The sequence below is a fragment of the Lynx canadensis genome, chromosome X (assembly GCF_007474595.2).
Source record: "Lynx canadensis isolate LIC74 chromosome X, mLynCan4.pri.v2, whole genome shotgun sequence".
NCBI classification, from domain to species: Eukaryota; Metazoa; Chordata; class Mammalia; order Carnivora; family Felidae; genus Lynx; species Lynx canadensis.
Genome location: NC_044321.2, coordinates 86,656,217 through 86,679,416, shown reverse-complemented (window position 1 = coordinate 86,679,416; position 23,200 = coordinate 86,656,217). Strand labels below are relative to the sequence as shown.

Here is a 23,200-nt window from a genome sequence, read left to right as displayed (position 1 = left end):
AAGGGGAGAGAACTATGGACTGAATTATGTGTCCCCAAATTCATATGTTGATGTCATAATCCCCAATGTGACTGTATTTGGAGATAGAGCTTTTAAGAGATTAAAAGAGGTCATAAGGTAGGGGTCTTAATCCAATGGTATTGCCCTTATAAGAAGAAGAAGTAAAAGAAATTCTCTCTCTCCAGGCACAGGCACTGAAGAAAGGCCATGTGCAGACACAGTGAGAAGGTGGCCATGTGCAAGCCAGGAAGAGAGCCCTTACCAGAATCTGACTATACTGGTACCCTGACCTCAGACTGCCAGAACTGTGAGAAAATACATTTCTGTTGTTTAAGTCACCCAGTTTATGGTATTTTGTTATGGCAACTTGAGCAGACTAAGATGGAGAGAAAGGGTATTGCCAAGTTGATTTTGAACAAGAAGTCATGATAAAACCTTAGAGTAAGTCAAGATTTCTGAACTCATTTAGACCAAGTGCCCACTGAGTACAAGAATCAATTCTACAGTATACCTTGGCTTGAAGCTATTCAGTGATAAAGGATTCACTACCCAATGAGGTAGCCTATACCTAGTGGGTAGCTTCGGTAGTTTGAAAAGTTTTATACCAAGATGCAATCTGTCTGCCGCTAATTACCATTTTTCCTACATTTTGCTCTCTAGAGCCACCCTGCAAAGATTGATAACTTTAAGACTTCTAGGTCTAATAAGCAGCAGTGTTCATTAAAATAGCAGAGACCCTTTTCAACCTTACATTTATAAAATGACCTGAGGTTGAAGATATGTGTTTTTCCCAGGAACCATTTTTGGAAAATGTATACTGACTATGAATTACTATCAGAGAATTTACCTTAAGTCATTTACCTGATGTCAGCAACATGGAACCCTGCAATCCCTGCTGTTGCACCCAAGCTATGTCCCATCTGATCAAAACCCATGGGTTGAGGTACCCTGTGGCTGAAGTTTCTCTAGCTCTTCAAGAATTCTAGGTGTTGTCATAGCATGCTGTAGCATGTGTATATTCTGTTATCATAACAAAATCCTTTCTTTTTTAGGGCGCCTGGGTTTCTCAGTCAGTTTAGCATCTGACTTTGGCTCAGGTCATCTCTGGTTTGTGAGTTCAAACCCCACAAAAAGCCCCACGTTGGGTTCCATGCTGACAGTGTGGAGCTTGCTTGAGATTCTCTCTCTCTGTCCCTCCCCCACTTGCACTTTCCCTCTCAAAATAAATAAATACACTTAAAAATCTTTTCTTTGTACATAAAAGACTGGAAGTTTACCTGTATTATAAAGTATGACCTAACAGAAATACCCTTATTGGTCAGAAAAACTGGGCTTTCTCTGCTTTCTCCTTGTATTCAATTAGAAGTCACTACTTAACATGGGGAAAAGTCTAATACTTCTGTGCCTCAATTTATCTCTAATACATGAATATTATTTGCCTTTCCATTATGAATATTTAGTGAGAATACAATGAGAATTTATTAAGAAATAGTTTACACAGATTTGTTCTAAGATTTTTCTAAAATGTCTTTAGAGACTTATTTTTCTAAGGAGATGTAGTAGACATACTTTTCTCTATTTCTTCTACCTTCCACTAAGTCTTGTGTATATATATATATATATATATATATATATGTATATATATATATATATACATATATATATATATACATATATATATATATATACATGTATACATATATATATGTATACACACACACACATATATAGGGTACACACACACACACACACACAGGAAAGGAAGACAGAAGGTGGACTGACTAGAAACCTCAGGATCTAAAAAATGTCATAATGGTGAGTTCCCTAGGTTTTCTTTTTGCCTCATATATCCCAGATGAGGTGCTAAAGGAGCAGCAAATCAGAATGCCAATGAGCCTAGGCAAAAATGTCCCCCAAAAGTACTGCTTTCTCTATCCAAAGGGCCAGGAAAGAGGCAACCTAGCAAGACAGAAAACTTTTAGACAATAAACACTCTATTCTAGCTAAACACCACAGGAAAAGCTGGGTCACATACATAGCAGCAAAGGCAAAGTAGGAAGCCAAGTTTTCCATGTTAACCAAGCTATAATGAAGTACCCCCAAAACCCAGCTAGAGTGTGGTCACAGAAGGCTAAACAAGTTGCTGGGACTTCATCCCTGCTGGGAAGTAATGAGACTCTTCTTTCTTACACTGGCTGTCTCTTGCCTCCTCAATGTCAGTAGAGACCATGTGGAGAGCCTGAACTTCTTCCTCCATCTGACAGTAATAAGGCACCACTTCCCCTCCTCACTTAGGGTGATGTCAGAGTAGGTTTAGAGAAAAGTCAAGATTTTCACCACCATCCAGTGGTAAGGAGGCCATCATCTGGTGGTGTCAGTGGATCACACTTGGGAAAAGCAGTAATGAAGAACACCTAATCCTCCCATTCAGGGAGGTATTACTGTACACCTAATGGAGAGACAAATGTTACCCTTTTACAGCAATAATGAAGAGCCCCTCTTGAGTATCAAGAAAGACCAAGGAGGGAGACAACTTCTACTTCCACCTTGTAGTAATGAAGTAGCATTCCAACTTCCTCCAATGAAGTTGTCTTAAAGGAGACCAACTGAAGTAGAAGATTTAAATAGGAAACAACCTTATAATTTAATAACTCAAATCAATGTTTCAATCAAAAATCACTGTAACAAGAATCAAGAAGATAAGTAACTAAATAAAATAAGACAATGAATAGATATCAACACAACGATAACAGAAATATCAGGATAATCTGAGAAGAGATTTAGAGTAGCCATCATAAAAATGTTTCAATAAGCAATTATGAACACATTTGAAACAAATGACCAATAAAAAGCCACAGGAAAGAAAAAAATGTCTCAGCAAATAGAAGGTTTAATAAAGACCCAAATGGAATTCAGCAAAGTTGTAGGGTAAAAGATCAAAACAAACATTATTTGCACATCTGAATACTTCCAGTGAACAATCTAAAAAGGAAATTATTTTAAAATTCCACATAAAATAGAATTAAAAACAAATAAAATACATAAGAATAAATTTCATTTATTATTACCAAATTCCAAATTCCATTTATTTATTACCAAATAAGTACAAGATATATACAACTAAAAATGATAAAATATTGTGCTGAAATAAATTAAAGAAGACCTATATAAATGGAAAAGCATCCTGTAGTCATGAATTGGAAGATTTAATACTGTCAAAATGGCAATACTCCTCAAAGCAATCCACAGATTAAATGCAATCTGTATCAATATCTCAACAGACTTTTTTCCCACAGAAATGCAAAAGCTTATACTAAAATTCATCTGGAAATGCAAGGTACCCAAACAGCCAAACAACCTTGAGAAAGAACAAAGTTGGAGAATTCACACTTCCAAATTTCAAAACATATTACAATACCACATTAATCAGAGCAGTGTGGCACTTGTATAGGAATAGACACGACACTTAGATCAATAGAATAGAGTCCAGAAATTACCCATCAAATTTATGGTCAATTGACTTTCAACAAGGGTGCCAAGACTATTCAATAGGGAAAGGCTATTATTCTCTTTAATAAATGTTTCTGAGACAACTAGATGGTCACATACAAAGGAATGAAGTTGCATATACTTCACACTACATACAAAAATTAAGTCAACACAATCAAAGACCTAAATATAAAACTCTTAGAAGAAACCACAGGGGTAAATTTTCATGACGTTGGATTTGTCAATTAATTTTTTTTAAATATGACACAAAGAACATAAGCAACAAAAGAAAAAAAAATTGATGTTAGACTTCATCAAAATTAAAAGCATTTGTGTATCAAAGGACAACCAAGAAAGTGAAAAGACAACCCACAGAAGGACAATCCAGTTAAAATTGGGCAAAGGACTTGAATAGACATTTCTCCAAAGATATACAAATTTCCAATAAGCACACAAAAAGATGTCCAGTAGCATTAGTCATTAGGGACATGAAAATCAAAACTTCAATGAAAGGAGCACCTTGGTGGCTCAGTAGGTTGTGTCCAACTTTGGCTCAGGTCAAGATCTTACAGGTCATGAGTTCAAGCCCCACATTAGGCTCTCTGCTGTTAGCACAGAGCCTGCTTTGGATCCTTTCTCCCCCTCTTTCTGCTCCTCCCCCACTCATGCTCCCTCTCTCTCTCTCAAAAATGAATAAACATTAAAAACAACAACAACAGTAACAACAAAACACTGCAATGAGATACCACTTCACCTCCGCTAGAATGGCCAGAAGAATAAAAAAAAATGGGGGGGCTCTGGCCCAAGATGGTGACACAGAAGGACCCTGAACTCACCTCCTCCATGGATGTAGCAAATCTACAGGTATTTATGGAGCAATCCTCCTGGAGAAAAACTGAGGGCTGACTGAGCAACTTTTGCACAACAAAAGATAAAGAAGTCACATAGAGAACAACAAGACAGAGACATGGTAACAAAGGGGATACCCATTGCTGGCATTGTAAACTGCAGTGGGGAGGGGTAGTATTGAGAGACCATGAGCAGATTCATCTACCCTGGAGCACAGGAAAAAAAAGCTGCGGTTTAAAACAGCAACTAGAATATAAAAATTCCAGCCCTAGAACTCCCAAAGAGCACTAGACTTGATGGAACTCTCTCCAGGTCAGAGGGGTTGGTGAGCATCATGGCTAACATCACTTTCCTCCTCCACCTTGATAGCGTAGACAGGATCAGGGTCCTGGCATGCTAGCTGGCTTTGCTGTCTCAGTGAGCCAGGGACCCTAGCCCACACCAGCCCTAGCCATACCACTAAGGTAGCCCCAGCATGGCACACATTAAGACACCTCTGCTCAGTGCTCACTATAGCTCCAGCCATCTCACCAAGCTGACACAAGGTGTAAAGCACTCCAGAACAATCTAGGCCCACACCATTTTGGATCCAAACAATTTGTCAGAGCACCCTGGTGCAGAGCACCCTGGGAATACCTATCTTTAGCTGCCCCACCAGAGTACCCACTGCATGGAGCACCCCAGGACTCCTGCCTTCTGGTTCACACACACTTTGACTGCAGCCACCCCAGCAGGTATCCCATGTGTAGAGCACACTGGGACACTGCCTCAGCTCCAGCTGCCTTGCTAGGGCACTCCAGAACATATCAGCTTGCACCCACTTCAGCTTCAGTCATCCTGCCAAGATTCCCTCTGTGAGGAGAGCTCCAGTACTCCTCACCTTGCACCCACTTCAGCTTCAGGGGTCCTATCAGGGTGCCCTCTGCATGGAAAGTCCTGCAACCACCCCAGCTTGGGTCCCACTTCAGCTTAGGTCATTCTCTCTGGGCAGCCCAGCACAGAATGCCCTGGAGCCCATGCCATGGGCCCATGCCAGCCACAGTCCCAGCCAACCAATGAAACAAGGCACACACAGTCCACACAGAAGACAAACATACAAAAGACTATTCTTTCAAGTTCAGAAGTGGCTGCTCTGCTTAATTCATAGAAACAAACACAGAAAGTCAAGAAAAATGAGGAGACAGAGGGATATGCTCCAAATGAAGGTACAAGACAAAACCCCAGTAAAAGAACTAAATTAAATGGAGAAAAACAATTTACCTGATAAATAGAACCAAGTAATGGTCATAAAGATGCTTACTGGACTGGAGAGAAGACTGTATGGACTCAGTAAGAACTTCAAAAAAGAGATAGAAAAGGAAAAAAGAACCAATCAGAGTTGAAGAATAAAATAACTGAAATTAAAAACACACTAGAGGGAATCAATAGTAGATTAGAGGGTGCAGAAGAACAGAGCAGTGATCTGGAAGACAAGGTAATGGAAAACACCCAGGATGAACAGCAAAAAATAATAATAATAATAATAATTTTAAAATGAGAATAAGTTAAGGCACCTTTTAGAAACCACTAGGGGAAAATCCCCACATTTGAATTATAGGAGATCCAGATGGGGAAGAGAGAGAGAGAAGCATAAAATTTATTTCAAGAAATAATACATGAAACCTTCCCTAGCCTGGAGAAAAAACACATCCAGGTTCAGGAATCACAAAGAGTTCCAAACAAGATGAACTCAAAAAGGTCCACATCATGACACATAATACATAAATGTCAAAAATTAAAGATAAATAATTTTAAAGGCAGCAAGGGAGAAGCAACTAGTTACATACAAGGAAAACTTCATAGCACTATCAGCTGATTTTTCAGCAGAAACTTTACAGGCCAGAAGGGAGTGGCATGATATATTCACAGTGCTGAAAGGAACAAACCTACAACTAAGAATACTCTACTGGGCATGGTTGTCATTCAGAACTGAAGGAGAGATAGAGTTTCCTAGATAAACAAAAATTAAAGGAGTTTATCACTACTAAGCCAGTCTTACAAGAAATGTTAAAATGACTTTTTTAAAAGGAAAAGGCCATACTTAGAAGTAAAAAAAAAAATTATTAAGGGAAAAATTTCACAAGTAAAAGCTAACATGCAATAAAGGTAATAGAGCAATCATTTATAAGGTTAGTATGAAGGTTAAAAGACAAGAGTAGTAAAATGAATTATATCTAAAAAGCTAGCTAACATAATTCACAAAATAAAAAGATGTAAAATATGGCAACATATGCATAAAAAGTGAATGAATGATAAAAGAAGTTCTTTTAGAATGTGTTCAAACTTAAGTGACCATCAATTTAATATTAATCATTATATACTTAGGATGTTATATATGAACCTCATGACAAACCAAAACCTATAATAAATACACAAAAAATAAAAAGAAAGAGAAACAAGCCTAACACCAAAGAAAGTCATCAATCACAAGGAAAGAGAGCAAGAGAAGAAAGGAACAGACAAAAACTACAAAAAATTCAAAAACAGTGAACAAAATGGCAATAATTACATAACTATCAATAATTACTTTACATATAAATGGTTTAGGTGCACCTGGGTGGCTCAGTCAGTTAAACATCTGACTCTTGATTTCAGCTCAGGTCATTATCTCACTGCCGTGAGATCAAGACCTGCATCCGTCTCAGCGTTTGGCATGGAGCCTGCTTAAGATTCTCTCTCTCACTCTCTTTCTGTCCCTCCCTCATTCAAAAAATATATATAAATGGTTTAAAGATCACCAATCAAAAGACACAGGGCAATGGAATGGATAAAAAACAAGACCCATCTATATGCTGCTTACAAATGACTCACTTCAGACCTAAAGACACACACATAGTGAAATCGAGGGGAGGAAAAAGATATTCCATGTAAATAAAAGTGAAGGAAAAAAATCTGAGGTAGCAATGTTTATATCAGACAAAATAGACTTTAAAACAAACAATATAACAAGAAATAAAGAATGGCACTACATAATGATAAGGGGGCAAATCCAACAAAAAGGATATAACAGTTGTAAATATCTATGTATACAATATTGAAATACCTAAATATATAAAGCAAATATTAATGTACATTAGGGAGAAATTGATAGCAATATAATAATAGTAGGGGACATTAACATCCTACTTATATCAATGGAATAGATCATATAGGTAGAAAATCAATATGGAAATAGTGTCTTTGAATGATACATTAGACCAGATGGACTTAATAGGTATATACACAACATTTGTAGGTAATAGAATAAATAGGTACAAACAGGTATTAATAGGTATAAACAACTGAATACATATTCTTTTCAACTACACATGGAACATTCTCCAGGGTAGATGACATGTTAGGCCACAAAACAAGTCTCAATAGATTTAGGATTGAAATCATATCAAGCATCTTTTCTGATCACAATAGTATCAAGTTTTAGAAATCAGATACAGGGGAAAAAAACTGGAAAAGAACAAACATGTGGAGGCTAAACAACATGCTACTAAACAACCTATGGATCAAGAAGGAAATCAAAGAATAAATTTAAAAAATGCATGATACAAGTGAAAATGAAAACACAATGGTCCAAAATCTTTGTGACACAGTGAAAGCCATTCTAAGAGGGAAAATATAGTGATACAGGCCGAACTCAAGGAACAAGAAAAATCTCAAGTAAACAAATTAAATTTACATCTAAAAAACTAGAAAAAGAAGAACAAAGCCTAAAGTTAGTAGAAGGAAGGAAATAATGATCAGAATGGAAATAAATAAAATAAAGATTTAAAAACAATAGAAAAGATCAATAAAACCAAGAGTTAATCCTTTGGAAAGATAAATAAAATTGATAAACTTTTAGCCAGACTGAACAAGAAAAATGTACAAAAGACCCAAATAAATAAAATCATAAATGAAAGAGTAGAAGTAACAACTAACACCACAAAAATACAAAGATTATGGGACAACTACAAAAAAATTATATGCCAACAAATTGGGAAACCTAGAAAAAAATGGATAAATTCCTAGAAATGTACAACCTTCCAAAACTGAATCCGGAAGAAATAGGAAATCTGCACATGGCAATTACTAGTAATGGAGTTAAATAAGTAACAAAAACAATATCCAAACAGAAGTCCAGGACCAGATGGATTCACAGGTAAATTCTACCAAATATTTAAAGAAGAATTAATACCTATTTTCCTCAAACTATTCCAAATAATAGAAGAGGAAGACAATTGTTCAAATGCATTCTACAAGGCCAGCATTACCCTGATACCAAAACCAAACAAAGACACTATTAAAAAAAAAAAAAAAAACAACTACAGGTTCCTTAAGGAACATAGATGCAAAAATCCTCAACAAACATTAACAAATCACATTCAACAATACACTAAAAGGATCATTCACCACAATCAAGTGGGATTTATTCCAGGGATGCAAGGGTGGTTCAATATCCACAAAGCAACATGATATGTCACATTAACAACATGAAGGATAAAAATCATATGATTACATCAGTAGATGCAGAAAAGGTATTTGACAAACTTCAACATCAGTTCATGATAAAAACTCTCAACAAAGTGAACTTAGAGGGAATATGCTTCAACATAATAAAGGCCATGTATGACAAACTCACAGTTAACATCATACTTAATGGTGAAAAACTGAGGGCTTTCCCTTTAAGATCAGAAGTAAGACAAGGATGTCCACTCTCACTACTTTTATTCAACATAGCACTGGAAGTCCTAGCCATAGCAATCAGATAAGAAAAATAAATAAAAAGCACCTAAATTGGCAAGGAAGATGTAGAACTGTCACTACTTGCACATGGCATGATACTATACATAGCAAACCCTAAAGATTCAACCAAAAAAACTATTAGAAGTAACACATGAATTCAGTAAAGTTGTAAGATACAAAATTAATATACAGATATCTGTTTGGTTTGTATATAATAATAATGAAAATATCTGTTTAATTTGTATATAGTAATAATAAAATAGCAGAAAGAGAAATGAATAAAACAATTCCACTTACAATTTCACCTAAAAGAATAGAATACCGGGACGCCTGGGTGGCTCAGTCGGTTGGGCGTCTGACTTCGGCTCAGGTCATGATCTCACGGTCCGTGAGTTCGAGCCCCGCGTCGGGCTCTGGGCTGACAGCTCAGAGCCTGGAGCCTGTTTCGGATTCTGTGTCTCCCTCTCTCTCCGCCCCTCCCCTGCTCATGCTCTGTCTCTCTCTGTCTCAAAAATAAATAAATGTTAAAAAATTTAAAAAAAAAAGAATAAAATACCTAGGAATAAAGTTATCCAAGAAGATAAAAGACCTGTCCTCTGAAAACCACAAAACATTGGTGAAAGAAATTTAAGATTAAACAAACAAATGAAAAGATATTCCATGCTCATGGATAGGAAGAATTAACATTGTTAAAATGTCCATACTACCCAAAACAATCTACAGATTCAATGCAATATCTATCAAAACACCAGTGGTATTTTCCACAGAACTAGAACAAATAATTCTAAAATTTGTATGCAACCACAAAAGACCCTGAATAGTGAAATCTCTCTTGAGAAAGAAAAACAAAGCTGGAGGTATCACAATCCCAGATTTCAAAATATACTACAAAGCTATAATAATCAAAACAGTATGATACTGGCATAAAAGTAGATACTTAGATCAATGAAACAGGATAGAGAGCCCATAAATAAACCCAAACCTACATATTTAATTAATCTACAACAAAGGAGACAAGAATATATAATGGGAAAAAGGCAGTCTCTTCAATAAATGGTTCTGGGAAAACTTGATAGCTGTATGCAAAAGAATAAAACAAGATAATCTTCTCATATCATTCACAAAAAATACACTCGAAATGGATTAAAGATCTAAATGTGAAATGTGATACTATAAAACTCCTAGAAGAACAAAATAGGAAGTAATCTGTTTGACTTTGGCTTTAGCATAATTTTGCAAGATATGTCTCCTCAGGCAAAGGAAACAAAAGCAAAAATTAAGTATTGGGGCTCACCAAAATGAAAAGCTTTTATACAGTGAAGGAAACCATGAACAAAAGAGAAAAGCAATTTACTGAATAGAAGAAGACATTTGGGAAAATTATATGTAAGTAAAGGGTTAATATCCAAAGTTTATAAAGAACTCATTCAACTCAACAACAAAAAAATCTGATTAAAAAATGAGCAGAGGTGCGCCTGGGTGATTCAGTCAGTTAAGTGTCTGACTTCGACTCAGGTCATGATCTCACAGCTTGTGAGTTTGAACCCTGCATCGGGCTCTGTGCTGATAGCTCGGAGCCTGTAGCCTGCTTCAGATTCTGTGTCTCCTTCTCTCTCTCTGCCCCTCCCCTGCTCATACTCTGTCTCTCTCTCTCAAAAAATAAATAAATATTAAAAAAATTTAAAAAATGAGCAGAGAACCAGAATAGATATTTTTCCCAAAAATGTATACACATGGCCATAGACACATGAAAAGATGCTCAGCATCACTAATCATCAGGAAAATGCAAATCAAAACCATAATGAAATATCAACTTATACCTGTCAAAATGGCTAGTGTCAAAATGTCAAGTAATAACAAGTCTTGGTGAAGTTGATGGAGATGTGCTTCCAGAGAGCCCCTGCCCTGGGAGATAATAGGATTCCAGTTATGGAATGAATAATTTACAGAAGTTAATGGCACAGTATAGGGAATGGAATTCAGTCAATGGTATGTATTGTAATAACACTGTATGGTGACTAGTGGTAGGTACACTTGTGGTGAGCATAGCCTAACATATAGAATTGTGGAATCCCTCTCTTGTATACCTGAAATCAATGTAACATTGTGTATCAGCTATACTTAAATTTAAAAAAAGAGGATTATAAGTGTTTGTGGTAATGTGGAATATTAAAAACTTTATTCATTGCTGCTGGGAATGTAAAAGGTGAAGCTCCTATGCAAACCTGGTTAAACATAGTTTATTATATATAGTTAAACAAAGAATGATTACTATGATTTGACAATTCCACTCCTGCATATATTCCCAAAAGAAATGAAAACAAGTGTTCAAAAAAAGTATATGCAAATGTTCACAGAAGTATTACTCACATTAGCCAAAAGGTAGAGACAACACACGTGTCCATGAATTATCAGTTTGGATCATCAAAATGGATAGACAAAATTTGACATATCCATTCAATGGAATATTATTCAGCTATTAAATGAAATAAAGTACTGAAGAAGAGTTAGAGTGGTGGAGAAGTAGGGAGACCCTGGGCTTTCCTCATCTCTCAAAAAGTTATACTGAGGTCAGATTACTTGGAACACCCAGGAAATCGATCTGCAGAATGGCAGAATGATCTCCACTGTTGGAAGGAGACAGCTTGGAAAGTGTGAGGTGTGTGGATGTGAATTGGGGGAGAGAAAACCGGTGACACCATGGAGGGGAGGGAATGCTTTCCATGGAGAGACAAAAAGAAGAGAAAGAGAGAGGTGTTGAGACAGTGCAGCATCGAACTAGCACAAGAAGAAAATCTCTCTGACCACAGACTGGGGAGTGAGAAGTACTGAGTGTCGCAGTTATTTTTTGCAAACATCTTTTGGAGCTCAACCTCTGAGGTTTTGGAAGTACGCAACTTTTTCTGGAGTGGAACTGTGCTGCACACTCCTGGGGCGGAGGGAGTTGGCCCCAGAGTGCATAGCACAATAGAGACATCTCTGGGGTGTACTGGGAGAAAACAGTCCCCTTCTTGGAGTACTTTTGGAAGAGGGTTTATTGCCTCCCCAAGGACAATAGACCCTGTAGGCACAAGCAAAACGCCTTTCTTCAGCAGGGTGGAGAGGCTCTACTCTGGAGAAGGGGAGCAGATCTGCGCTGTTGCAGGCCTTTAAAAGTTTGGGTTTTGAATCCCAGCTGCGTGCCAAGGAGGAGGTGCAGGAGATTTGTGGTGCAGGGCAAGCTGACTGCTCTCACTACTCTGTGAGGGCTGTATGAATAGTGAGGACTGAGATCCCCAGTCCAGGGATGAGAAATTGGGATGGTGCCATTTCCTTCCCGACACCAACATGAAGGGACTTCAAGAACCCAGCGGCCCCCAGTGGAGGCAGGACCCACTTACACCAAACCCTGCCCCTCTGTGCCTGGCAATATTTACTGGGACAAGATGGACTTTGAGCCAGTGTGGCCGGCCTCTCCTCCAGACCAGCATAGCTACCAACCCCCCAGGCACCAAAGGACAACTCTTTTCTTTTATTACTCTTTCTTCTTTTTTTTCTTTTGGAATCAGGCTCATAGTTTCTGATTTGATTTTGTGTCATTTCCTTTTATCATTTTTATTTTTTGATCAGGCTTTTTAATTCTTTTCTTTTTCCTTCCTTTCTCTTTTCTTCTGCTTTTTATCCTCTCCCCCCCCCCCTTTCTTTTTCTTTGGAATCAGCCTTATAGTTTTTTGATTCTATGTTTTTTGTTCCCTTTCCTTTTTTCTTTTTATGGAATCAGGTTTCCCCCCTTTTTTCCAGGGTTACTTCAACAAAAAAATCAAAGTACACCTAGTTAAAGGTCCAAACACTCCACCTCTGCAAGCAAAAAGGAGCTCTGCAGAGGACTGACCAGGGAGAAAGAGCAGCCAAAACACAACAACAGAGTGCACACAGCATACACCAGAAACACTTGCTGAAGTGCCAGGTCCTGGACAGCGTATGACCCATTTTTAATATAGTAGTACTCTCAGGTGCAGGAAGCATAACAAGCTTTTAAGACATGCAAAAGACAGAAACTTAGGCAAAATGATAGGACAGATGAATTCTTCCCAAAAGAGAGGTAAGAAGAAATCACAGCCAGGGACTTGCTCAAAACATATATAAGCAATATATCTGAACAAAAATTTAGAACAACAGTCATAGACTACTACCTGGGCTTGAGAAAAGCATAGAAGACACCAGACAAACTCTTGTTGCAGAGATCAAAGACTTAAGAACTAGTCAGGATGAATTTAAAAATGTTATATCTGAGATGCAAAATAAACTAGATATAGTCACAGCGAGGATTGAAGAAGCAGAGGAGAGAATAGGTGAAATAGAAGATAAAACCATGGAAAATAATGAAGCTGAATAAAAGGGGGGAAAGAAATTACTAGAGCATGAGAGAAGACTTGGAGAACTAATTGATTCCATGAAATAAAACAGTATCTGTATCATAGGAGTCCCAGAAGAAGAGTGAGGAAAAAGGGCAGAAGGTTTATTTCAACAAATTATAGCCAAAAATGTCCTTAATCTGGGAAAAGAAACAGGCATCCAAGTCTAAAAGGCACAAAGAACTCCCTTCAAAATCAACAAAACCAGATCAACACCAGAAAATATTATAGTGAATTTTGCAAAATACAAAGATAAAGAGAGAATTCTGAAAGCAGCTAAAGAATAAAATGTCCTTAACCTACAAGGGTAGACACAAAGAGTTAGTAGCAGACCTGTCCACTGAAACTTGGAAGGCCAGAAGGGAGTGGCAGGAAATATTCAATGTGCTGAATAGGAAGAATATGCAGCCAAGAATCCTTTATCCAGAAAGGCTGTCATTCAGAATAGGAGGAGAGATAAAGGCTTTCCCAGACAAACAAAAACTAAAGAACTTTGTGACCATTAAACCAGCCAAGGAAGAAATGTTTAGGTGGACTCTCTGAGTGCAGAAAAAAAAGAAGACCAAAGAAGCAAAGACTACTAAGGACCAGAGAACATCACCAGAAGCACCAACTCTACAGATAACACAATGGCACTAAATTCATATCTTTCAGTAATCACTCTGAATGTAAATGGACTAAATGCTTCAATCAAAAGACATAGGGTATCAGAATGGATAGAAAAACAAGATCCATCTATATGCTGTCTACAAGAGACTCATTTTAGACCTAAAGAAGCCTGTAGATTGAAAGTGTGGGGATGGAGAATCATTTATCATGCTAATGATGGTCAAAAGAAACCATAGTAGCCATACTTATATCAAACATATTAGATTTTAAAACAAATACTGTAACAAGATATGAAGAGAACATTATATCATAATTAAGGGGGCTATCCATCAAGAAGATCTAACAATTATAAATATGCCCCCAAACTGAAACACCCAAATATATCAATCAATTAATCACAAACATAAAGAAACTCATTGATAATAATACCATAATAGTAGGAGACTTTAATACCCCAGTTAAAGCAATGGACAGGCCATCTTAGCAGAAAATTAATAGCAGAAAACAATAGCTTTGAATGACACACTGGACCAGATGGACATAAGAGATATATTCAGAACATTTCATCCTAAAGCAGCAGAATACACATTCTTTTTGAGCGCACATGGAACATTCTCCAGAATAGATTACATATTGGATCACAAATCAGCCCTCAACAAATACAAAAAGATCAAGATCATACCATGCATATTTTCATACCACAACACTATGAAACTTGGAGTCAACCACAAGAAAAAAATTAGGGAAGGGGATCCTGGGTGGCTTAGTTGGTTAAGCTTCCAAAGCTTGATTTTGGCTCAGGTCATGATCTCATGGTTCATAAGTTTGAGCCCCATGTTGGGCTCTGTGCTGACAGTGTGGAGCCTGCTTGAGATTCTCTCCACTCCTACCCCACCACAAACATTCTCTCTCTCCCTCTCTTCAAAATAAATGAATAAACTTAAAATATAAAAGAGAAGAAAAAGAAAAAAATTTGGAAAGCCTTCAAATACATGAAGATTAAAGAACATCCTACTAAAGAATGAATGGGTTAACCAGGAAATTAAAGAAGATGTTAAAATGGTTACAAACAATAGAAACAGAAGGAAATCTTCCAAACTCATTATATGAAGCCAGGATTACCTTGGTTCCAAAATCAGACAAAGACCCCCCCAAAAAAGGAGAATTACAGGCCAATATCCCTGATGAACCTGGATGCAAAAATTCTCAAGAAGATACTAGCAAATAGAATTCAATAGTACATTAAAGGAATTATTCACCATGATCAAGTGGGATTTATTCCAGGGTGGTAGGTTTGGTTCACTATTTGCAAATCAATCAATGTGATACACCACATTAATAAAAGAAAGGATAAGGAAAATATGGTCCTTTCAATAGATGCAGAAAAACCATGTGACAAAATACAGCATCCTTTCTTGATAAAAACCTTCAAGAAAATAGGGATAGAAGAAACATACCTTTCATATATGAAAGGCCCACAGCAAATACAATCCTCAATGGGGAAAAACTGAGAGCTTCCCCAATAAGGTCAGGAATACAACAAGGAGGTTCACTCTAACCACTGTTGTTCAACATAGTACTGGAAGTCCTAGCCTCAGCAATCAGACAACAAAAAGAAATAAAAAGCATACAAATTGACAAAGAAGTCAAACTTTCACTCTTCGCAGATGACATGATAGTCTACATGGAAAACCTGAAAGTCTCCACCAAAACCTACTAGAACTGATACATGAACTCAGCAAAGTCACAGAATGTAAAAGCAATTACAGAAATCGGTTTCATTTCTATGCATCCATAATGAGGCAGCAGAAAGAGAAATCACAGAATTGATCCCACTCACAATTGCACCAAAAAACATAAGATACCTAGGAATAGACCTAACCAAAGAGGTAAAAGACCTGTGTGCTGAAAACTATAGAAAGCTTATAAAAGAAATTGAAGTAGACGCAAAGAAATGGAAAAACATTCCATGTGCATGGATTTGAAGAACAATATTGTTAAAATGTACTCCCCAAAGCAATTTACACATTCAACTCAATCCCTTTCAAAATAACACCAACATTCTTCACAGAGCTAGAACAATCCTAAAATTTGTATGGAACCAGAAAAGACCCCAAATAGTCAAAGTAATGTTGAAAAAGGAAACCAAAGCTGGAGGCATCACAATTGCTGACTTCAAGCTGTATTACAAAGCTGTAATCATCAAGACAATATGGTACTGGCACAAAAACAGACACGTACATCAATGGAACAGAATAGAGAACCCAGAAATGGACCCACAAGTGTATGGCTAACTAATCTTTGACAAAACAGGAAAGATTATCCAACGAAAAAAAAGTCAGCCTCTTTAGCAAATGGTGCTGGGAAAACTGGACAGCAAGATACAGAAGAATGGAACTTGACCACTTTCTTACACCACACACAAAAATAAATTCAAAATGTATGAAAGACCTAAATGTGAAACCATCAAAATCCTAGAGGAGAAATAGGCAGCAATGTCTTTGACCTTGGCCACAGCAACTTCTTACTAGACATATATCTGCAGGCAAGGGAAATAAAAGCAAAAATGATCTACCTCATCAAGATAAAAAAAAAAAAAACTTCTGCATGGTAAAGGAAGCAATCAACAAAACTAAAAGGCAACCAACAGAATGGGAGAAGACATTTGCAAATGACATATCAGAGAAAGGGTTAATATCAGAAATCTATAAAGAACTTACCAAACTCAACACCCAAAAACCAAATAATCCAGTGAAGAAATGGGCAAAAGACATGAATAGACACTTTTCCAAAGAAGACATCCAGATGGCTAACAGACACATGAAAAGATGCTCAACATCACTCATCATCAGGGAAATACAAACCACATTAAGATACCACCTCACACTGGTCAGAGTGGCTAAAATTAATAGCACAGGAAACAACAGGTTTTGGCGAGGATGCAGAGGAAGGGGAACACTTTTTTACTGTTGGTGACAGTGCAAACTGGACAGGAGATGGGTGGGGGGTGGGTTAAATGGGTAATGGGCATTAAGGAGGGCACTTGTTGGCATGAACACTGGATGTTATATGTAAGTGATAAACCATGTTTATACTTCTGAAACACACCACACTGTATATTAACTAACTTGAATTTAAATCAATAATTTTTAAAAAATAAAGTACTTATGCATGTTACAACATGTGTGAACCTCAAAAACATTATGCTAAGTGAAAGAGGCCAGACACAAATGGTCACATATTGTATTATTCCATTTACATGATAAGTCTAGACAAATAAATAGAGACAGAAAGCACATTAGTGGTTGCCTTGGACTTGGTGGATAGAGGAATTTTAAGTGATTACTTAATAGGTAAGGGATTTCCCCTTGGGGTGATGAAAATGTTCTGGGACTAGACAACAGTGATGGCTACACATAGTGAATGTACTAAATATCGCTAAGGGTAAAATTTTTGTTATATGTATTTTATCACAATTAAAGAGATAGAACCAAATTGAAGTTTCAGAACTAAAAATAAATATAATAAACAAAATAAAATACAAAATGGATAGACTAAAGAATGGAATGATGGGGAGGCAAAAAATAGTGAAATTGAAGTTAGAACCACATAAATTACACAATTTGAACAACAGAAAGACAATAGATTTTTAAATTGAACAGAGTCTTAGTTTTGTGTCTGTGACACAATAACAAAAATGCTATGATTCATGTCCCTGGAGTCCTACAAGCAAGAAAGAGAGAAGTGCTGAAAAAATATTTGAGCAAATAATGGTTGAAAACTTGCCACATTTTACAGAAGACATAAACATGCATATGCAAGATTTTCAAGTCCCAAACAGGATAATCCCACAGAATCCACACCAAAATCTCATGGTAAGACTTCTGAAAATTAATGACAAAATAAAACTGGACAACAGTGGAGAAAAATGACAGTTTACCTGTGAGGGATAAATAATTCAAATGATAGTAATATCAATAATGCATTAAATGTAAATGGTTTTATGACACCAATTAAAAGATAGGGATTGGCAAATTGAATTTTAAAATATGACCCAACCATATGCTATTTAAAAGAAATTCATGCAAAAAATAAACAGGTGAAATGTAAAATCATAAGAAAAGATACATCACATGCAAATTAATAAAAGTAAACCAGGAGTAGATATATTATTAGATAAAGTAGACTTCAGAGCACAAAAAGTTACCAGAGGCAGTGAGGGCCATCATATAATTAAAGGTCTAATACACCAAGAATACATAGCAATCCTAATGCATATCCACTAAATAACGCAGCTTCAAAATATACAAAGCAAATACTGATAGCACTGAAAGAGGAAATAGTCAAATTTACAATTATAGTTAGAAACTTAAACATTTTTCTCTCAACAATTGATATAACAACTAGACAGAAAATAAACAAGTATATAGAACTCAACAACATTATCAAAGCTGAAAAGATCTTAGAGACATCTATAGAACACTCCATTGGACAATAGCAGAATGCATACTCTTCAAGTGCCTACAAAACATGTTTCAAAGTAGACAATAACCTGGACCATAAAACAAACATCATCAAATTTAAAAGAATTGAAATTATGCAAAGTGTTTTCTCTGACACAATGAATCCACATTATAAATCAATAACAGAATGACAACAAGAAAACCCTCAGACATTAGGAAATTAAACAACACACTTCTAAATAATTCACAAGTCAAAGAATAAGTCTCAAGTGAAATAGAAAAATACATTGAAGAATAAAAATGATATATCAAATTTTGTAAGCTGCAGCTTTAGCAATATTTATATTGCTAAATAAATATAAATATAAATATAGTGGATATTTATACCACTAAATACTTACATTAGAAAAGAGGCAAAGTTTCAAGAGTAAAACAAACCCTAAACAAGCCAAAGCAAGAACATAATAAAGATATGAGCATAAATCAATGAAATTGACAATAGAAGTTTAATGAAAAAAAACATTACAATTACAATTAAAAAATAATACAATTTACAAACCTCTAACAAGATTAACAAAGAAAAAAGAAGACATCAAAATGATAATAAGGGAATACTAAAAACAACTCCACACATATCAATTTGACTACTTAAATAAATTAGACCAATTCACCAAAAAATACAAACTACCACAACTCATCCAAAATGAAATAATTTGAATAACCTTATATCTATTAAGGAAATTAAATTCTTTTTTAAAGTTTATTTATTTATTTTGAGAGAGAGAGAGAGAGAGAGAGAAAGAGTGGGGAGGAGCAGAGCGAGAGGGAGAGAGAGAATCCCAAGCTGACTCCATGCCGTCAGAGCAAAGTCCGACATGGGGCTCAATCCCACGAACCATGAGATCATGACCTGATCCAAAATCAAGAGTCAGATACTTAACTGACTGAGCCACCCAGACACCCTAGGAAATTAAATTCTTATTTTGAAATCTCCCCTCAAAATTTCCAGGCCCACATGGTTTCACTGGTGAATTCTACCAACTTTTAAAGAACAATTTTTGCCAATTCTCCACAACCTTCCAGAAATTAGAATAGGAGGATAGGAGGAAATTGAAAGGGCGGGCCTACGCCGGCCGACTCCATCTTGTTCTGTGTTCTCCACCTTGAGTGACTATGTCCCCGACATGACCCCTTTTCCGGGAAAATCGCAGAAACCTCAGACCGCGCCTCCTCCCCTTGAGTAACCTCCCCGCTCACCTGTTCAAACTTCCTGATCAAAACACGCCCAGCGACCTGCGTAACAGGACTCTGACCCTTCCCCAGCCAATCGGCCGAGGCCACGACCCTTCCCCAGCCAATCGGCTGCCCCTAGACCCCTATAAAACCTTTGTGCTTTTGAAACTCTCTCTCCCTGGTATCTCACCACTGCGTCGGTGCAGGTAGGGGATTGAGCTCGAGCTAGCTCGCATAAAGGCTCTTTTGCTTTTGCATCGGACTCGGCTCCCTGGTGGTCTTTGGGGATCACAAATTCTGGGCATAACAGAAATTAATTTTATGAAGGTAGTATTACCATGATATCAAAATGAAATGCCAGTACAAAAAAAAGAAAATTTTGAACCAGTTGTCTTTATGAATATAGCTAGAAAAAATCAACAAAATATTAGCAATAATATTTAGCAATACATAAGAAGATTATCCACCATGACCAAATGGAGTTTATTCCAGAGATACAAGTCTGGTTCAATAATTGAAAATCAATCATTATAATCTACCATATTACCAGGCTAAAAAATTTATGATCATATCAATCAATGTAGAAAAATAATTTGATCAAATTGAACATTTATTCATGATTAAAAGAAACACTCTCAGAAAAAAAAGAGAATTTGCACCAGTTAATAAAGACCATCCAAATATAAACTGAAGCTAAAATTTTAATTCTTTTTTTTTCTACAATTTTTTTAACGTTTATTCGTTTTTGAGAGACAGAAAGAGCATGAGCAGGGAAGGGGCAGAGAGAGTGAGACACAGAATATGAAACAGGATCCAGGCTCTGAGCTGTCAGCACAGAGCCCGACGCGGGGCTGGAACTCACAAACTGCGAGATCCTGACCTGAGCCGAAGTCGGATGCTCAACTGACTGAGCCACCCAGGCGCCCCTAAAATTTTAATTCTTAATGGTGAAATGCTCTTCCACTAGGAAACAAAGCTAGGAATCTCACTCTCATCACTCTTACCACGCTTTACATTCTAGGCAGTTTATAGTAAGACCAGAAATGGAAATGAAAGGAATACAGAATAGAGAAGAAATAAAACTGTCCTTATTTGCAAATCACACAACGATGTTTGTAGAAAATAACCAAGAAATCTACTCCAAAAATCTCCTATTTCTAATAAGTAGCTACAGCAAGGTTAAAGTATGCAAAATAGACATACAAAAAATCAATAATATTTCTATATTAGCAACGGACACACACATGGTTACAGAAATTTTAAATATAGTACCATTTTGATGGATAGTAACTGGATTTATTGTGATTTTTTTCATAGCTTATAGAAATAATAAATCATGTTGTACATCTGAAACTAATATTATATTATTTATCAATTATAACTAAATGTTTTAAAAAGTAAGAAAAAATAGGGGCACCTGAGTGACTTAGTCAGTTGAGCGTTCATGGGTTTGAGCCCTGCATTGGACTCTGTGCTGACAGCTCAGACCCTGGAGCCTGCTTCAGATTCTGTGTCTCCTTCTCTCTCTGCCCCTGCCCTGCTCATGCTCTGTCTCTCTCTCTCTCAAAAATAAATAAAACATTAAGAAAAAAAGTAAGAAAAAAATAGACTACCACTTATAACACTCAAAAAGAAATTGTTTGTGTATAAATATTAAAAAACATGTTCAGGATTTATATGCTAAAAAATGTAAAACATGGATGAAAGAACTTTTGTAAACATTTAAATAAATGGAGATGAATACTGTGTTAATGGGTTGAAAGACCCAGCATAGTAAAGATGTCAATTTTTTTTCCAAATTTATTCATAGGATAAATTCCCATCAAGATCTCACAAAAAGTAATTTTTTTGTAGATATAGCCAAGATTATTCAAAAATTTATATGGAAAAGAAAGAGGAATAGCAAGCTAAAACAATTTTGGAAAAGAAGAATAAAGTAGAGGAGCCACTCTACCTGATTTTAGGACTCTATAGCTACAATAATCAAGACTATATGGTATTGATTTAGGAAGAGACATCTAGATCAGTGGAATAGAATAAAGAACCCAGATGCAACACACCCATAGCAAAGGTAGTGAACTTATTTCAAGATATATTGAGTTTAGGTGAAACAAGCAAGGGTAAGTACCCAGCAGGGATTTGAACATGAACAGAGCTTGAAGAAATATCAGGGCCTGGAGAAAGTTTTGGGAGTCATAGACATTTTGGTGTCATGTGAAACAGGATGAGACTGTGTATATTCAGAGGAAAGCAGAGAGCCAAAGACTGAACTGAAATACATATTTGGGAAACAAGATTATGAAGGAGATCAGTAAGGAAGATAGAAAAAGGGGGAAGTGGTGGTGAGAGAGGTAGGACAGGAACAGTGCAGTATATGGTGTCATAGAAACCAAAAGAATAACATTTCAAAAAGGAGAGAGTGATCTACAGGAAGAATTATAGGCAACCAGAGGTCAAGGATAATAGAGTCCAAGAGGCCCCTGAAGTATCATGTGTCCTCTTCAAACTTCCTGATCAGTTTTGTCTTTACTAAAAGAAATCAGAGAAAATTAAAAAATGATTTAAAGATCATTTGCAGGTCATTTCATTTAGTCTAAATCCAACTTTCTCCAAGCTTTTCATGGCGAGGCACTATTATGCTTCTCAACCAAACCAGCAGAGACAGCTGCTGCTGAAATCAGATGTAGAAACCTCTGAGAGATCCCCAAAATCTATTAAGAGAGGCCACATGTGCAAAGCATGACACTACCATTTCAGGCATGAGGGTATGGGAGCATTGTAACTTAGTGTTCACCAGGATGGATTTTGTGATAAACCACAGGGTGTATCTGACCACTAGATGATATCTTTAGAAGAGATTCCTATGCAATTATTTTTCTCTCTTGTTGTACAACCCACTAAAAAGCATCATTAGTAGGTGCAATTAAGTACATGTCTCAATTTTCATCCAAACTTCATTAGTCTTTCATGGTTTGCTCCAATTTCTTTTTCTTATTGAGCCAGGTGAGTCTTAGTTTCTGATTATAATTAAATGCTGCAATGCTATATTAGGTCCGGCATCCATTATCAACATTACTTTTACCCAATTTTCATTTATAGAACAAATAAATTGACTACTAATATGTTATATTCATTATACCACACTCCAAATTCATGTACTGTAGATGCCCTGAGCATCTGTATATAAGTTGGCTAATGTACAAATATAACCATGATAAGGACTTATCTCTACCCACCATTTGCCTTCTGGAGAGAAATGGCCAACTATAAACATCTTTCACTTACCCCAATCACATGGTAATTCCTGATATCAGACAACTTCCTTCCAACCAGCATCACTGTAGTCTCAGATTTCATCAGCTGCTTGGCAATTTCTGCAGATCCCTGTTCATGGCATCATTACCA

General features: G+C 36.5%; 1 pseudogene; it reads left to right on the top strand.

Moving 5' to 3' along the window:
- Positions 1–4,296: 4,296 nt before the first annotated feature.
- The window catches only part of LOC115506853, a 75,245-nt pseudogene continuing 56,341 nt past the window's right edge, over positions 4,297–23,200 (top strand).